Raw genomic sequence first — 20,085 nt, forward strand, 5'->3', positions numbered from 1 at the left:
AGCATTTTCTGTTTTTCTATAAAACAAAGATCTGTGATATGAGATGCCAAAGAAAGCAAACTAGAGTCAGAGGATTAACTGTGGAAAGGTGCTAATAATTCTACAGGACATTGTTTCTTTGCAGAGCTCGACTGCATCAACAACTTGATTTATGGAAGAGAGCTTTATCTCAGGACTCTCACACTACATATTATTTCCATGTTTGCAAGTGAAATTGATCATGAAAGCTTGTTTTAGAGCATCATGTCTGGCATTAATAAGCTGACAAGCAATGAGATTTGATTAAAAAGTGAAACTCGTAATATACATATTACTTTTCACACGAGCTGTACTGTTAGATTACTGTAACCGTGTGTTTGTGTGTGTGTTTAAGTGTAGGTGTTTGTGTATCAGTGTTTGTGTGTAGCTATATGTGTGTTGGTGTGTTATCTAGGTGGAATAATAATTACATCGGGTTTACAGGTTTGTGTCCTGTTGATATTCATATTTTCTGGCCTGATTCCCAGATGAGGGATTCACTTTCCGTCCCACTTCAATATTCGGTTTTATTTGTACGTTAGTGAAAATGGAGTGAGAAACTGGTAAAAGGCCTGGTGTCAGGGGGTGTACTGACGACTTTCACAATCCAGTGGAATTTGGAAAAAAACCTGAGATCCAAGAGAGACAGACTCCGAAAAAAAGATACCAAGGTCCATACGGTTAAGGAAAATGGTGATTTATATTTGTCACACATATGTGTTAAACAGAGCAGCGGCTGGCTGAGTGTGGAGGAATTTGGTGAGCCGGCAAGAATGAAAAGCATTCAAGGGAGGATGAGACAAGCTGCTTACCACTGTAATTATTCAGCTATTCACCACAGCAGACACATCTCTCAGTATGTATTTACTGTTAAAGCATCCCATTTCCCCCATTAGATATAACGCAAAGGTCACTGAAAAGTAGTAAGGTTGGAAAATGTATGCAGACGTCATTCCATCACAGCTTTTAAAAGACGTTTTTGAGCTTGGGCCATGTAATTATTTTATGCATTCTTTTGGATTTGTCTTGGCTGTGGGAAATGACGTCTGCCCTTTGAATCTCTGCAGCGCTTTATGCAAGTGTCAAAGAAAAGTTTCTTGCAAGGCGGCTGCATGCTTGACTCAGTTTTGTGTACATTACGATTCTACACTGTGGATTCAGGAGGAACAATGCTGTTTTCATCCCGGTCGCGAAACATTGGACCAGCTCTACACTCTCCATTGAGTGCTTGAGTGTTCATGGCAGTTTGCCCAATCAGTCCACATGTGTTTTGTGGATCTGGAGAAGGCATTCAATTGTGTCCTTCGTGGTATCTTGTAGGGAGTGCTTTAGGAGTATGGGGTTCGGGCCCTTTGCTGAGGGCTGTCTGTTCCCTGTATACCCGAAGCCAGAGCTTGGTTCGCATTGTCGGCAGTAAGACAGACCTGTTCCAGGTGCATGATGGACATCGGTTCTGTTCATAATTTTTATGGACAGAATTTCTAGGCACAACCATAATCCAGAGGGAGTCTGGTTTGGGGACCAAAGGACACTCAGTGTGCACTGGGACAGTTTGCAGCTGAGTGTGACGCAAATGGGATGAGGATCAGCACCTCGAAATCCAAGGCCATGGCTCTCGGCCGGAAAAGCATGGTGTGCCCTCTTCAGGTTGGTGGAGAGTCTTTGCCCCAAGTGGAGGAATTTAAGTATCTTGGGGACTTGTTCACGAGTGAGGGAAGGATGGAACGTGAGATTGACAGATGGATCGGTGCAGCTTCTGCAGTGATGCAGTCGCTGTATAGGTCTGTCGTGTTGAAGAAGGGGCTGAGTCGCAAGACGAAGCTCTCGATTTACCGGTCAATTTAAATTCCTACTCTAACCTATGGTCATGAGCTTTGGGTCATAAGCGAAAGGATAAGATCCTGGATACAAATGGCTGAAATGAGTTTACTCTGTAGAGTGGCTGGGCGCACCCTTAGAGATAGGGTGAGGAGCTCAGTCACCAGGGAGGAGCTCGGAGCAGAGCCGCTGTTCCTCCGCCTGGAGCGGAACCAGCTGAGGTGGCTCAGGCATCTGTTCCGGATGCCTCCTGGACGCCTCCCTGGGGAGGTGTTCCAGGCATGTCCCACCGGGAGGAGACCTCGAGAAAGACTGAGGACACGCTGGAGGGACTATGTCTTTCGGCTGGCCTGGGAACGCCTCGGGTTCCCCTAAGAGGAGCTGGAGGAGGTGTCTGGGGAGAGGGAAGTATGGGCATTCCTGCTGAGACTGTTGCCCGATAAGCGATTGAAGATGGATGGATGGATGGATGGACAATGGATGGACCACTTAGCCACTTTTTCCTGCTTCACTTCAAATGCAAATGCTCTAATCTTTTCCCTGTGCTTAAGATTTCTTTGATTTACTGAAGAAAATGTGTCACAAAAGCTTTCGGAGATTTGCATGGAACAACTCTCTTGTCTGTGAAAAAAAAAATGCTGATTTACCATCTGCTCCACATGAGGCAGACGGTGGTTGTGTTTGATTCTTTCTGCAGTAAATTTTATGTCTGCCAAGAGCTTGTGCCAGAAGGAGAACTGGAAACCTTCTGTCACTTGTTGGGTGTTCTAAAAGATGGTGCTCTTTGAGTTTGAAGAATGCAACCACGAGACGAGTCACAAGATAGTCGATAGGTCAACAGAGGTGCAAATAAACTAACGGTTGTGTGAGGTTTGGAGGCTTTATAAATTACATTTCTGGAGCAAATTGGTGAAATCTGCATGATCAGTGTAAACTCAGTTATGCTGTCATTTCCCTTTAAATTAGGCTTGTTGCCTCCAGCTGATTCATTGGAGCTGCTTGGTGATTATTACTAGCAGACCAGTTGTTTCAGAAAGGATTTATTATAAATGCCCAATCAGGATAACATACTGTACTTTGAGTGTCTATGTTCCAGACAATTGTAATGCACCGCATTCTTCTCGAGCCTCCATCATTTTTGTCTGGACCTTCTGTGACATAGAAAAGTAATCCTCAGAGGCTAATGGCTTCTCTTGTTTAGTTATGTCACTTGATCCTGCAGGTGCTTGCTTTTGTTTATCCCTCAAATTCGATCGACCCTCACAAGGTTACAAAAAAAGAGGTCACCATGTGATTGTAAGTCACAGAATGAGGCATTCATTTTTTAATCGAAGCATGTAGATGTGAAAGATGTTTTTGTTGGAAGGAAAATCAATTTACCTTCATAATAAAACACCAAAAGTTATCAGGTTTGCTTTTTGATTGAAAGGAAGGATTCTGTAATGTGTTGTAACCACAAGTAATTTTAAGTGTCAAAAGGTGAAAACACAGCTTCTCCCTCAGGAGTCTGAGGGAGTTTCTCTCTCACTCTCTCTCTCTTTCTCTCGCTCTCTCATTCTCTCTCTCAATCTTCAATGAAGCTATTCATGCTCCAACTAATCTTCATGCACCTATCTTATTTGCGTGATCAATCAGAGGATTATATGACATTATCATCATTACCATGTGTTCAGAACCTGGATGGATTAAATTATGTGTTCCCATTTAAAACCCAATGACAATTAATGTAATCAGCCCAAGTTAAATCAGTAGCTGTGATTCATTGAGCGACAATCCAAAAGTCACGTGGCAACTGAAGACGTTCATGAGCATCTCTTTGTTCTTTCTATGAAGCCTTTCTCTTTGCTGAAACTAAATGCTTCTATTTTTTGCTACTTGTTGTTGAACTACGTCCAGTCTGTCTGAGCTCATCCTTGAACATTCAGAAGAGATGAGTTTACAGCTGTCTGACTAGGTCATAAACGATTTGCTTGCTTTATGCTCTTAGGGCTGGCAATGGCTTGGATTTGATGCCTGACTGAAATGCCTTTGTATTTAGCAAGAGTTGTAATAACAATATCTTAAGCAGACAAATACTACTCTGACACATGATGTTAATGCCTCAATTCAGCAGTTGCTCTTTATCTGCTCATTGAGTATGTAAAACCAAATCCTCCATATAAGACTCCTCTTTTGCTCTCTTACCTTGTCTGCAGCTGTTAGAACAAGAATAATCAACTTAATTTTATTGTCGGGGAAATTATTTTTCCACTCAAGTTTTTATCAAGCCATTGTGTGTGTGTGTGTGTGTGTACACACACACACACACACACACACACACACACACACACACACATACACACACACACACACACACACACACATACACACACACACACACACACACATACACACATATATATACATGTTATGTGTGTGTATATGTGTATTAAAAGGGTGGTATCTGTGTGTCATCCTCAAGCTCGGGTCCTCTACCAGAGGCCTGGGAGTCTGAGGGCTCTGTGCAGTATCTTAGCTGTTCTCAGGACTGTAATCTTCTGGACTGAGGCTTCAGATGTTATTCCAGGAATCTGCTGGAGCCACTCTTCCAGTTTCGGGGTCACAGCCCCAAGTGCTACCTACTACCACGGGGACCACATTTACCTTGATCTTCCACATATGTTCCAACTGTTCTTTCAATCCTTGATGCTTCTCAATCTTTTTCGTGTTCCTTCTTCCCGATATTAGTGTCAACTGGAATCGCCACATCTATCACTCTCTTTTGCTCTTTGTCCACCACCACTATGTACGGTTGGTTAGACAGCAGCTTTTTGTCAGTCTGGAAACTGAAGTCTGTTATGAGCCCATGGGTCATGTACTGTGTTGTGTATGTGTTGTGTTGCAGTGTCTCCTCTCTCCTTGGTTGTGTGTGTGTGGTTTTTTTTCAATGAGTGAATTAGGAGCAGGTGGTGTCCGCTCATTGGCTGGCTCGCCTGATTGCTGCCGCACGATTGGTCAGGGGGCGGGCCCCTGACCTATTTGAACAGCCCGCCGACTGCACTCTGTCTCCTCTCCAGCCTTCCCACCGCCAGGAAACGCCAGCTTGCTGAAACCATTGTTATAGTTGTAACATAGCGATCCGTTAGTTTGTGCCCTGTGGCGATTCTGTGTTAGTAAGTTTTTGTGTAAGCTAAAGCTGACCTTGTACATATTTGTAAATAACTGATGGACAATTTGAGCAGTTGGTAGGAGGGAGAAGCCGTTTTCTTTTAACCCTTTTCTCCTGTTTTAAGTTAGTAGGTAGGCTAGTAACTTGTTATTTATTTCCCTTTTCTTTTGTTAGGAAGGTAGGGTTGATTTAGGATATTTTTTGTTTGTTATGTTGCCACCTGTTCTCCCTCTGAGAAAAATAAAACTGCTCTCTTTTTGTTGAACTTGGCTTACTGTTGTTGCTGGCCTTTTCATGTGCTGAGAAGACGGGGGAAGCGCACAAGCATGTTTTGTCCAAGGTTCCCCTAGACCGGCGGCATAACAAGTCCCACAGGATCTTAGCTTAGTTGTTCTCAACCACCTTTGGTGGTATGTCCCATTTGGATTTGGGTACCTCTAGTCCATACTGGGCACAGATGTTCCTGTACACTATCACAGCTACTTGGTTGTGCCTCTCCATGTATGCTGAGCTGGCAAGCATCTTACACCCTGCTACCACATGCTGGACTGACTCTGGGTCTTCTTTAAATAGCCTGCACCTTGGGTCAGATCTACTGTGGTAGATATTGGCCTCTATTGCTCTTGTACTTAGGGCCTGTTCTTGTGCTGCCATGATCAGTGCCTCTGTGCTCTCTGCCAGTCCAGCTGTATCCAGCCATTGGTAGGTCTTCTTGATTGTAGGGGCTTGTCCCTCCATGTTGTCTCCTCCTCCTGATCCTCTTCCTCCTTAGATTTCTGCTGTCTAAGGCATTCGCTGAGCAGTTCATCTTTTGGAGCCATATTCCTTTTGTACTCTTGGATTTTCGATGTTTCATCCTGGACAGTGGCCTTGATGCTCACTAGTCCTTGTCCTCCCTCTTTCCGCTTTGTGTACAGCCTCGGGATGCTGGACTTGGGGTGAAACCCTCCATGCATGGTGAGGAGCTTCTAGTCTTAATATCTGTGGCTTCTATCTTCTCCTTTGGCCAGCTTATGATCCCAGCGGGGTATCTGATGACTGGCAGTGCATACATGTTGATGACTCGGACCTTTTTCTTACCATTCAGCTGACTTGCCTTACTCTCTAGAGGTATTTGGCTGTGGTTGACTACCTTGCGGCTTCCTCATGATTGCCACTAGCCTGTGGGATTCCAAGGTATTTGTAGCTGTCCTTGATGTCTTCTATCCTGCCCCCTGCTATGTCAATCCCTTCAGATCTAATCCTCTTTCCTCTTCTCAATATCATCCGGCCACATTTGTCTAAGCCGAATGACATTCCTATGTCCTCGCTGTAGATCCCGGTGGTGTGGATCAATGAGTCGATTTCTCGCACATTCCTGGCATTCAGCTTGATGACATCCATGTTAGAGGAGATGGCTGATTGTTGTCCGCTTCGGAATCGGTATCCGCAACCAGTCTTTGTGGTGATCTGACTGAGGGGGTTCAGGCCTATTCAGAGCAGCAGTGGTGATAGCACATCCCAGTGTTGATAGCAGTGGTATATGCTGTGATAGCAGTGGTATATGCCGCACTTGATGTTAACTTGGGCAATTGGCTTGGAGTTAGTCTCTAGGGTGGTCTTCCACATTCCCATTGAGTTCTTGATGAAGGCTTAGTGTCCTGTTGATCTTATACAGTTCCAGGCATTCCAGTATCCACGTGTGTGGCATTGAATCGTAGGCTTTCTGGTAGTCTAACCAGGCGGTGGTGCACAGGTTGGTCTGCCTGTTCTTACAGTCTCTGTGTATTGCTCTGTCCACCAGTAGATAGTGCTTGGCTCCCCTGGTGTTACTACCACCCCCTTTCTGTGCCCTGCTCATATATTGATCCATGAGCCTACTCATCTTAGCCACCATGATGCCTGATAGGAGCTTCCATGTAGTACAGAGACAGGTTATAGGACGGTAGTTGGTTGGGGTGGATTTGGTCTTTCATGATCAGGACTGTTCTGCCTTCAGTCAACCAGTCTGGGTGCGTCCCATCCCTTAGCAGCTGGTTCATCTGTGCTGCTAGATGATCATGGAGTGTTGTTAGCTTCTTTAGCCAGTATGTATGGATCATATTGGGGCCCGGTGCTGACCAACTCTTCATCTTTGACACTCTTTCTGGGATGTCTGCCATTGAGATGGTTTCTTGTTCTTGTTCTGGGAGGCTGCCGTGGTCAGTCCTCAGGTGCACTAGCCACTGGGCATCGGTGTTTTGTGATGCTTCTTTTTCCCATATGCCCTTCCAGTACCTTCCAAGACCTCAGCTCTTGGTGGGTCTGACCGGCTGCTGTTATTTCCCTGCCACTGAGAGTATACCTTTGCTGGTTGAGTGAAGAAGGTGTTGTTTATTTTCCTGGCCTCTATCTCCTTGGTGTATCTCTTCAGTCGGGTAGCCAGAGCTGTTAGTCTTTGTTTGGCAGTTTCGAGTGCTTCAGGTATGGAGAGCTTGCTGTATTTCCTGGGTACTCCTTTATTCACCACGTTCCCTTTCTGAATGTTGAGAGTGTACAGCTCTAGATAGATTGTATGGAACTAAAAGGTCTTCCAGATGGGTAGGTGCTTGGCCATGAAGGGGTTTGTAAGTGCGGAGGAGTATTTTAAAGTCTATTCTAGCTTTCTTAGGTAGCCAGTGCAGAGAAAGCAACACAGGAGAAATGTGGTCTCTGGTACTGGTCCTGGTCAAAACACGGGCAGCAGCATTCTGGATTAACTTCAATGACTTTTTTGGCCAGCCTGTCCTAATGTCCAAGAGAACCAGTACAGAAATAAGTCCTTTGTCAGATGCTTTGCTTGATTAGAAGCTCATTGATAACTTTGACTAGTGCCGTTTCCAAACGGTGATGTTCCATAAAACCTGACTCCAAATTCGCAAATAGACTGTTTGATGTAAGAAAGTCACATAACTGATTAGCTAATTTCCTCCAAGAAATATGAATGGGAGATTTGATTTTGGTCCATAGTTAGAACTGGAAGGTCAAGGTTATTTTTTTAAGTGGAGGTTTGATTACAGCTACTTTAAAGGACCGTGGTATGTTGCCTGTTGATAATTACAGGTTAATTATATTAAGGAGGTGGCTGCTCCTTAATATAATTGCTGAATCATGTATATAATGTAGTGTTTGGCCCATGTAGGGCACATGGTCTATCATGAAATTTATGTGACTTGTAATTTAGCAGCAGATGAAAGGACCTAATTTCCACTCCCACATTTTAAAAAGTCTCTTTCTTTAAAACTGTTTCTAAAATAGACCCATCAACTGCCACCTGTAACTCCCATGTTTTACCATTTGTCTCACTATATAGTTTCATTTATGGACACTACATTGATAATTTAAACAATATGTAAGGAAAGAAAAGTTAAATGCCTTGGAAATTGTGATAAAAGTCTAAATAAAAATTCATAAAATTAACAATTTATAATGGTATTTGATTATTAGTTTAAAGTGTGGCATTGAAGGTTCTTTAATTTCTCATTTCTATCATAGCTGTTGGGCTGACTAAAAGTGGAAAAAGTTTGTCACTTGACTTTTTGGAAGATAACATTGGGTGGTTTGTTCTTTTAGAGAGAGATTTGATTGAGAGAGAGAGAGAGAGAGAGAGAGAGAGAGAGAGAGAGAGAGAGAGAGAGAGAGAGAGAGAGAGAGAGAGAGAGAAAGAGAGAGAGTGTGTGTGTGTGAGGGAGAAAGTGAGAGAGAGGAGAGAGAGAGGAGAGAGGGAGAGAGAGAGAGAAATGATGCAGATCACAGGAAATACAGTGAACACTTCTTCTAAAAAAGCAGTGTGTGCCCTACTATGAATGAAGCCTAAGTTTTGTTGCATGTTGTAACTGACCAACCCCAACAAGGCCTACCAGTGTCTGCTGTAAAAGTCTCAATCTTCCTGCCCCTCTTAACTGTGACACAAACACACGCCCCACAGGTTTGATATGCTGGTGCTGAACAGCACAACAGATGAGCATGATTGAACACAAGGAAGACCTCCGGCAGATTTTGTATAAACCTACTTGAGGTCTTCCTTTATTATCTTGTATACTAGATAATAACACTTTTGTGCATCCTCTCAGGTTATAACACATGCTGTCGAAAGTAGTGAATCAGCAGATGCTGGAATTCTACTGTCCGTCTCAGAACAGGTACTCAATCAAAGTAACAAACTTTTAAGTTGCTCTTGAAACTAGAAAACAGCCTTTAGGTATTCATGGGTAGGTGCATGAGCCTCTGAACAAAACTTGTACGTGTGTCCTTGTTTTTTAGTGTTATTAGGCGAGTTCCAGTCAGTTCTAATTTCCGTCAGTACTACACAATTCTTGCTCTTGCCCTGATGTCCTTCAGGGCAAGTGCAAATGGCTCCTGTTTCTATAAACAGACAGAAAACAAAGACCACCAAGCCCCTTAATCCTGTGGATTGTTACTGTGGAAGGTTTTCGGTCTATCAACTTCTAACATCTTATCTTGTTCAAAACCGTATAAGGGCAAATAAATAAATAGTAATGTTTGAGAACATGACATAGCACTACTTTTTTTTCACTTTTAATCCGAGAAGACAAACGGTGACACCGTTGTGCCACACGCGCTTTGAATGCCTATCTCTTTGTTAGAAAGCTTTATGTCTGATTTTAATTCCCTAAGCGACGTTTACTAAACATCCTGGTATCATGACCATGTGACAGTTATGAGTCTGTGACAGAAAGTGATCTCTCCAAAATAGTAATAAAATAACAATTTAAACTAAGTTTCATTGTTTCGAAAAAAAAACAAACAAACCACAACTTCAGATATGTGTTCTATATGGTCCACTTGGTCTGTGATATAAACCACACAATTTTCCTCTAAGGATAAATTGGTGAGGATTCTCTAGGGTTAAATTTTTGCTTGGAAATGTTTCCAAAAAATATTGTTGGCAGTACATTTTTATTTGATTGTAATTATCATAGACAAAACATCTTTAAATGCTTGTGATTACTAATGTATATTCATTCTGTGTATTTAAAACAATGCCATGGTCATATTTAAAAGTATTTAAAGCAGCGAAACTCAGATTTATTCTTGATCTTACTCTGCAGTTGTCCGCTGTGTTGAATGACGTCAACTGGCCTTGAAGGAAAGCTTGAAGACCAAAATAAGGATATGCCATGACCTGGATGACTGAGAATCTTCATTGACTTCTTACTTAGTTCTTTCACTATTGTTAGTGGCTGAAATTACTCTAATACAAGCTATAACTGTGTGATGAGACATTCTGCCACTTGGATTCATATTGTGGCTTTTGCATCTAGTGTGGTGCTTCTTCACCCCAGCAAAATATCCCGAGTAACACTGTAAATTTCAGTTGGGCTGCAAAAACATACTTCATATTGATATTTATCTGCTTCCTTTATACTCTTCCAGTTTTGGTTGAGTTGGCTGGTTCATTTTCCAGTTCTCAGTGTCTCATTGGCTCGCAAAGTTACGAAGCAGACACATTGGCAATTTGTCAGACATCTCCTTGGTCTGTTTGCCACAGGACATATTTAATGAGGTGTTAGAGGTTTCATGTTATTGGTTTGCCTGTTGACTGTTCACTCCTGTGGAGATTTTTAGAGTTAGATGTGAAAATTTTCCAACAATGCATGACTGCAAAGTTTTGCTTTCATCAGCCTCAGTGGAAACTCCCCCAGCAGACAGTACAAAGAAAACTTTAAAGGGAGATTGAAAATTGTTTCGTAATGCCGCCCCCCAAATTTTTGGGGGGGTGGCAGTGGCTCAGTGGTAGAGCGGGCAGTAGACCAGGTCGTCCTATGATTCAAGATCAGCGGTTTGATTCCCGCTCCCGCCCAAAAAAATACCCGTAGGTGAGTTGAGAGTGGGAGGTGTCAGCTCACCTCTGGAGCACTGCCGAGGCGCCCTTGAGCAAGGTGCCATCCGCTTTTGAAATTGCTCATTTGAGGCGCACCAAGAAGGAGCTGCCTGCCACTCCCTTGCCTACAGGCCCCTGTTTAATGTAGTGTGTGCTACAGGGGCCTGTACTCACTAATATATCTATGCATGTGTTTGAACCACTAACTACAGTGTGCTTTCTTAATTTCCCTTCGGGGATCAAACCAGTATATTAAATTAAATTAAATCAAATTCATGATGCAGGAATATGGTATTGTTTCGTTCACATTATAGCATCATACAATAGAATAATGTGCTCATGTTTGTACATTATTATTCTGTATAAATGTTCTTCAGGCCGAATACAGCATGGCAAAATGCTGCTGCAGGAAATAAACCGTGCCTGTCTGTATGTGGCACCTGGTTTAAATGTTAGGTACCAAACACTGTTACACAGTTTGAAATAAGTGAAACAAGTGCTTCTGAAAAAAAGCTAGCATTAAAAGAAATATGTCAGATTTAATACCTTACCGGTTCATAAACTAAAAATCAATAGCATATTTAATTTCAAACATATGAGCAGTCAGAAATGCCAAAGTAAAATCTCTGTGAGGCACAAACATATTAACATTCACACTCCTGGCTTTCCATGAGAGGCACTACATGACTGGTTAACTAATGTGCCGGTGCTGCTTTCTCCTTTACCACTGTACAGTTGTAGTATAGTTGTGTTCTAGTTGCCCTACAATTTTTTGAAAATAATAATGCAGTACAAATGTGTCTGGGGATTACCTGATTCAACAAACAAATGAAGCTCTGAGCTGTAAAACAAAAATAGCGACAGATGCTAAAAGGTTCAATTTGTAGTATTAACAACAGTTTTTATTACTAGCATGCAACAGTGTCACTGTTCAGATAATAAGTTTGTATTTAAGCTCAGAAACATTTCTCTTTTAAATTTTGTCGCAATAGGTATGTTAATCCAGTCATTATGTTTTGTTATAGTTTTCTATTTGTGATCCTATATTCATAGATTAATTCTGTTAAATAATAATATGTAGTAATTGGAATACAAATTAATGCCAGTGTCAACTTTTATATAAGGTATAGGCCGTTTATCAAAGTTCACAGTGAGTCATACTTTGACTTCCAATTTGATTTTCAAATTCTCTGCAATATATAGAAATGAAGCATTTCTCAATGTTAATGTGAGTTAAAGAATCACTGACAAGCTTCTAAGGATTATTTCTATCATCATTGTGTACTTCTACAGTGCAATATTTCTCGGTTTACTTTCTCAAGCAAAGCAGCCAACACTCCAGAATCACTGGCAATGTTTAATGAAAGACCCAGTGGGAGGAGAAATGGTGACTCCAATTTTATATCTAAAACTCCACACAAGCTGCAGAAGCTTCAGGGGGGCCACAGAGAATGCACATAGAGATACACACCTTTTATAATTTCCACCACATTTCAGCACAGAACCACGAGTCTGCATGTGTCCACCGTGTAAAATACCGTGGCTCCTGTTGCCATATGCTGCTGATAATTAGGCTGCTGTTACTACTGCTGTCATCACTCATTTTCTTCTCTGTTGACGCAGAGGGAAGAAAAATTACAAGAGGAGGTGTTGCCAGTGTTACCTCTTCATAAAACACAGTGTTATTATCCAAGATTTTATGTGCCCCAGAGAATCCAAAATTTCCCTTACATGGCAAGATGTTAATTGCTAGAATTAAATCAGCTGCAGCTTCACAACACCTTACTGCTGGAACCATCATGCCGCCAATATAATGTTGTTACATGATATTGTTGTTTAGAGAAATGTCTGATCTTGTCACATAGGGAATGAGGTCATCTGATTTCCAGGGCCGTATTCTCTGACCTGTACCTCTATATATCTTCAACACAGACAATAAACAATAATCTTCAGATTAGCTGAAGAACAGTACATTGACAGCTTCGTGGAATGGGTTTCCATGAGTGAGCAGCTGCATCCAAGTCTTACATCACCAAGCACAATGCAAAGCATCAGATGCAGTGGGGATAATCACACCTGTGGACCTTAGAACAGTGGAGACATGTTCTCTGGAGTGGCGAATCACGCTTTTACATTTGACAATATGATAGATGAGTCTGGGATTGGCGGTTGTGAGGAGAACGGTATTTGTCTGATTGAAGTGTGCAAAATTTGTGTAAAAAGTGTCAAATTTGGTGCAGGGGGGGTTATATGGAGTTGTGTTTTGTGAGTTTGTGGGTTTGGTCATTTTGTTCTAGCGAAAGGAACTCTGAACACTTTAGCATACAAAGACATTTTGGACATCCTGTTCCAACATGACTACGGTGCACAAAGCAAGGTCCATGAAAACATGGATGAACAAGTTTGCTGTTGAAAAACTTGGTCTGCAACTGGTCTGGACTGGAGACCAGAAGTCACCGGTTTGATACCCGGGTGGGCAAAAAACTCTTTGTGTGTGAATTGGCAGTGGCAGGCGCCTTCGAGTAAGGACCCCCCCACAAGCCGCTCAATTGCGATGCACCTCGAAGTCGCTGCCTGTCACCCTGCCTCCTCTTGTAACTAATTTTCATGTTTACAGGCCCTGGTGTGTGTGTGTGTGTTTGTTTCAGGGACCTGTATACACATATGTACACATGTTTAGCATGTATGGTTTGAGTGTAAAGATAATTTCCCCAAGAGGATAATTAAAGTTAATTTCTTCTTTCTTCTTCTAAAAGAGCCCTGATCTCAACCCTATAGAACATCTTTGGGATGAATTTGTGTGAAGACTGTAAACTAGGCCTTTTATTCCAACATCAATGTCTGACATCACAATGGTCAAAAGTTCCCATAAACACACTCCTAAACCATGTGGAAGGCCTTCCTAGAAGAGCCGAAGCTGTTAAAGTTGTAAAGGTTGGACCAACACATTAATTATCATAGTTTAAAAGTTGGATGCCACTCACATTCATATGCATGTGAAGACAGGCAAGCAAATACAATTGGCAATATAGTGTACTGTAGGTTCTATCAGTGCTTGTTTTCACACAGATAATAGAGGACGTGCATCAAACCGTTGGTACATGGGGGTGGGAATGGGGGTGTCAGCACCATGTTCCACATATTGCTATCAAGACATACAGTTATTGTGCATGATACATTTAGATGAATGTATCCTTCCTTTCTCTCTGGATTTTAGTTAAGAGATAATGTGTAAAAACATTATCTCTTAACAAGGTTGTCTGCAGTAGGTAGACAACCTTGCCATAAATATCACTTTCATAATGAAGTTTATGTTTTTTTACATGACCTGGATTGAATAAATAATATTTAGAAAAATAAATCAAAAGTCTGTTTCTGCAAGTGAACTCCTCAAATGTTGTTGATCCAGTTGCAATGAAATTCTTCAGATAAAACAACCTTTCAGACAATATTTGTTCTTCTACTCAAGTCATTATGTACACCACCTGAGATATTAATTGTTTGAGAACTCCTACCGTGTAACATTCTCAGAACTACTCTGAGGCAGTGGGCGTGTGGTGATGTTAGTGTCTATGTTGCAGTAAAAGCAAACTAAAAAACTAAAAAGCTCCTGAAATCATATTATGTTTCCAGAGTTCATGACAGAGAGATGATTTAGTGTTCCATTGTCAGGAGTCAGTCGTCAAGTGTTTGACTGAAATGGAGACTATCTTGCTGCTGAATCTTTGATTTAATTTTTGTTACAATAAACAAATAAATCATTGCCTGTGACAGCACTGCCAGCACATTAAACTATGATTCCTTCTGTAATAAATAATCAGCATTAAAACTTTATCCAATCATGCTCTATTAGCCTGTTGTGTCCCCTTCAAAGTTTATGTGCCCCACAGTCCCCCTTGCGATGTGCCATTAGTGTAAATGTTTAAAATCACTTTGTATCCTTTCTACAGTACATAAATCAGACAAGAATCATAAAGGATAAAAAGCATTGAAGACTTTTTTGTGAAAAACTCTTCTTGTAGCAATATCCTCGATTTATTTGCTTTTTTATGTACTATCATTTCTAAATGGACAGACAGACAAAATTCTAATGCTATCCAGATGTACAAACTGTGTGGGTGTTGCAGGTCTCTGCTGAGGGAGCTGCTTCAGGTCTTCTCTGTCTTATATGAGGGTGAGAGGTCATCTTTGCTGACATCCGCCTCTCCTCCTCCTCCTCTACATGTTCTAGAGAGAATGACTGATTTACATAGTGCTGTAGAATGTTTCCAACATTGACCTTAAGACTCCCACATGTAGAAAAAGTCTTAACCATTCTATGTTATCAGATCAGTTCAAGTAATTGATGAGGTCTTCCCTTGGTCTCTCCTCTCTGCCCTCTCTGATACACACCTGAAAGGACTAAAGAATCTGAGAGGTTTTGGAGGTGAGAGGTCCCTGTGTTATGTTGTCCTACAAGGAGAAAGCACTGAATTCAATGGAGTGCCTGTGCTGTAAACTACCTGATCAGAACCATCATGAACCATCATGAGAGTATACACGCAGAAGGGTATTGCAACCTATGGTACCCTCCAGTGAGTGATGGCTTTGGAGTTTTGAAGGCACGAGAGATGTTAAAAATATGTGCAGTAGGTAGACAACCTTGTCATCCACCTCAATGCCTGTATGTCAGGTGAACTGAAGTCATTCCCAAGAACTCAGCAGGGGTGAAGTGATTAGGTATACATTTGCCTATAATCTTGGTTTATAGTTTGTATTTTGCAGGTCAGACATAAAGACCATAAGTCTGAAGTGTCTGGTTTCGCTGTAGTACTTTTTCTGGAAATATACAGATTTACATCAGGGGAAAAACCTAAATTATAATTTATTTTTTTTAACTTACTCCTCACTACCCCAACCAACCAAACACACATTAGTAACTATTAAAACTTTCTCCTGATGGTCTTGTGTGGGAAGAGTGTTGCATTTGACCAGTGGATTGTGCATATTAATGCTGTCTCAACATACACAACAGATTTCCACTTTAGCCTAAAAGAGTTGCCTGTCGGCTCCCTCTGTGCCCTTTTTAGACTGTGGCAGCTCTGCCTATCCTTGCTGCCACCTTACTATGGCAAGTGCTCCCATCTCCTATGCTCCGACTACTGCTACTGCATGAAGGGGCTCCCATGGGACTGGGCTGTGGGCCCGGTTTGGGGTGAGGCAGAGGAGGAGGAGGGGTTGGGGTCTTACCACTGACTGAAGCACACTAGCGGTCTTAAGGAGCACTGCTGAGGGGAAGTCCTGTGCGTTTGAAGTAAGGACCTCAGAAAGCCTGTTTACTCAGGTCAGGGAGGGGTAGCTGGCCTGCTGCACAAGAATGCCTGTGTCATGACTGTAGCAGCAGAGAGGAGGAATGAACTCCACAATCCCAACAGTGTCGGAGCTGGGCCAGGGCTGAGGTGGCAGCCATTTCTTCCTATTTATTTTAGCTCTCTCTCTACTGAATCGCTGGCCCTGTCTGTGATGCTAAGCATCCCTGGAAAAATGAAAAATGACCTGCACTTATTTATGGTTTGAGATGTAAAGTGAATGAAATAACAGCACCTTTGCTAGATGATCAATTTGCAATTTTAATGTTTTTACTTTTCAAAGAGGAATGCCACAATGCGTAGAAACCCTTTTTAATTTCCACAGGGAGGGTGATTCCAATGGCATTATATTTCAATGTTAAACTTTGAGATCTCTTGAGATCATCTACTAGTTCTTGACAGGAATGCTGTACACACTTAAGTTTGAATGGTCAAACAATGAACTGGTGCTGGTATGAATCCAATTAATCGTGGGATCTAACTATCTGGTTTAAAGGCTGTGCAAGGTAAATTTTTATTTTAAAAGAAACAGACATGTCCATCAGATTCGGCTTAATTCACACTACTGAAATGGGAGCTGTTTGTTTTTTTCACAGCACACATAAGCTACTTGTGAGTCCATGTGACCTTTGTTTACCAACCTAGGTTTTGTTTGTGAATGGGCAGCATGAACTCACATGAACCCCAATGTTGGTTCAGGACCAGCAATGTCTCTCTGGCGAAGCTGTATGGGCAAATTCTTGCAGCCAAATAAAAAAATACTTCACTTTAGTCCACTTTGAGTTTGATGAAGAAGAAGAAGAAGAAGGTATACTTGGTCAATCCCCTAGGGGAAATTACACACTCAAGATGTGTTCTTGGCAAATGGACCCCAGGGGTTCCATCTCGCTCACAGCCAGGGACCCCAGAATATGCAGGATCATTTCTGCACCAACCTATGCAATGGAAAACTTAAGATTATCCCAGTCACACATTTTAGTTCACAACCTGCAGATATGACAATTGATATTCAAATGATACCTTCATTATACAATATAGCTTTTGAGGATCAGTCTGATGTAGTGTAAAATATGTGAAATACAAATCTTAATGACAAAACAATAATATAAGTAAGAAGTCATATTAATTTTGTTGTTTGCATTCAAATTAAATCTCCTAAAAACAAAATTTAGATTTTTGATAGAAATATGGATGCTTAAGGGATTTCTTTCCCTAGTTTTCAAAATGTATAATCTGCATACAGTCTACATTAATTTTAATATCCGTGCAGCCTTGACTTCAAAATGTCATTGTAAACCTTCTTCTTCTTTTTCTTTCGGCGTTTCTCGCCACAGCGAATCAGTTGCCTCCATCTAATAATAATAATAATAATAATAATAATAACAATAATAATCCACACTTTATTAATCCCTCGTGGGGAAATTCTCATTACACTCTTCACACATATAAAAATATGTGTTAATTACAGCACGTGGTTACAGGCCCCTGAAACAGGCACAGCACACTGGGGGCCTGTAGGCATGCAAATAGTAATACAGTATAGAAACATAGAGGTACAGGGGAGGCGGAGTGACGGGTCGCTTGAGGAAATCGTGCCCTAATGAGCATATTGCAGGGGGGATGGCACCTTGCTCAAGGGCGCCTCAGCAGTGGCCGGTAGGTGAGCCGACACCTCCCACCGTCAGCTCACACTCCGATGAATGTCCTGGTGGGAGCGGGACTGAAACCACCGATGGCTGGGCGATCCGTCTTCAAGATGAGTGCTGAGCCACTGCCGCCATGTTTTCTGCATTCTCTTCTCTCACACCAACTACCTTCATGTAGTCTTTGACTACATCCATAAACCTCCTCTTTGGTCTTCCTCTAGGCCTCCTGCCGGGCAGTTCAAAACTCAGCATCCTTCTACCAATAAATTCACTCTCTCTCCTCTGGACATGTCCAAACCATCTCAGTCTGGCCTCTCTGACTTTATCTCCAAAACTTCTAGCATGTGCTGTCCCTCTGATGTACTCATTCCTGATCCTATCCTTCCTGGTCACTCCCAGAGAGAACCTCAGCATCCTCATCTCTGCTACCTCCAGCTCTGTCTCCTGTCATTTCCTCAGTGACAGTCTCTAGACCAAACAACATCGCTGGTCTCACCACAGTTTTGTACACCTTTCCTTTCATTTTAGCTGAAACTCTTCTATCACACATCACACCTGACACTTTTCTCCACCCATTCCATCCTGCCTGTACACGCTTCTTCGCTTCTTTTCCCCACTCTCCATTGCTCTGGACTGTTGACCCTCTTCTCCCTGTAACCTCACTCTTCCATTTGGGTCCCTCTCATTCACACACATCTACTCTGTTTTACTATGGCTAACCTTAATTCCTCTGCTTTCCAGGACAAACATCCACCTCTCTGAGATGTCATGTCACGTCCCAGCCACTGCCAAAGCGCCCTTGAGCAAGGCGCTGTCCCCCCTACAATCTGCTCAATTGGGGCGCGTTCCGAAAGCCGCTGCCCGTCACTCTGCCTCCCCATGTGTGTAGTTTGATGTTGTGTACTAACTGCATTCTTACAGGCCACTTTGTGTGCTGTGTTTCAGGGGACTGTTAAAAAAACTAACACAAAAATGTATATATTAGCTGTAGTTGTCCAGTCATGTGCAGGCACCTCCTGACCACCTACAACCAGTTTAACTCCTTCCTACAAGTAATGCAACACTCTTCCTTTTTCAGCTTCCACCATTTCATCCTCTGGTCTGCCTTTGTTCTCTTCATCTTCCTCACCACCAGAGTCATCCTACACACTACCATCCTATGCTGTTTGACTACACTCTCGCCTGCCACTACTTTGCAAACACTGATTTCCTTCAGATTACAGCCTCTATACAAGATGTAGTCTACCTGTGTGCTCCATTTCCACTCTTATAGGTCACTCTATGTTCCTGCTTCTTCTGGAATAAAGTAGTCACTTTACACATTTTCATTCTTTTTGCAAAGTCAACCACCATCTGTCCTTCTGCGTTCCTCTCCTGGATACCGAACATGCCCATCACCTCCTCATCACCTCTGTTTCCTGCACCAACATGTCCATTGAAGTCTGCACCAATGACAACTCTCTCACTTCTAGGTATGCTCTACGTCACTTCATCAAAGTCCAACCAGAATTTCTCCTTCTTCACCAGCTCATATCCTACCTGTGGAGCATACCCACTAACAACATTGAACATCACACCTTCGATTTCTAGCTTCAGACTCATCACTCTATCTGACACTCTTTTTACCTCCAGGACATTCCTAACAAACTCCTCCTTCAAGATAACTCGTCCTTCATTTCTCTTCCTATTTACACCATGATGGAACAACTTGAACCCTGCTCCTAAACTTCTAACCTTGCTGCCTTTCCACCGGGTCTCCTGGACACACAGTGTGTCTACCTTTCTCCTCTGCATCATGTCAACCAACTCTGTACCTTTCCCTGTCATAGTTCCAACATTCAACGTCCCTACTCTCAGTCCCATTCCTCTTCTCTCTCTTCCTATGAACACACTTTCCCCCTCTCCTTCCTCAACGAACAGTAGTCCAATTTTCACCAGCACACTGTAGGTGTTCAGCACACATGGCGGTTGTTGTTAACCCGGCCCGATCCGGTATGGAAGTCATATATTTGAGTCAAGTGTTTGATTAGGCAAAAGTTTTACGCCGAATGCTTTTCTTGACACAACCCTCTGTATTTATCCACAAGGGGACACAAGACACTGGCTTGTGCCCTCTTGCGGCTACATGTCATTGTAAACCTTGTTTTTTACAATTAAGGGTGGAGATCTTTTCACAGCAAAAGCAACCTTTTAACAAGCACTCTACTGATTTTAGTGGAAAGTTTTGTCTCCATTGATCTCCAACTGTAAAGCAGCAAAGTGTAA

At 42.2% G+C, this 20,085-nt stretch overlaps 1 protein-coding gene across 3 annotated transcripts in view; it reads left to right on the forward strand.

The window, feature by feature from the left end:
* The window catches only part of adamts3 (ADAM metallopeptidase with thrombospondin type 1 motif, 3), a 111,582-nt gene that overhangs the window by 36,903 nt on the left and 54,594 nt on the right, over positions 1-20,085 (forward strand). The window lies entirely within an intron of this gene.

Source organism: Antennarius striatus, chromosome 3 (assembly GCF_040054535.1).
Source record: "Antennarius striatus isolate MH-2024 chromosome 3, ASM4005453v1, whole genome shotgun sequence".
NCBI classification, from domain to species: domain Eukaryota; kingdom Metazoa; phylum Chordata; class Actinopteri; order Lophiiformes; family Antennariidae; genus Antennarius; species Antennarius striatus.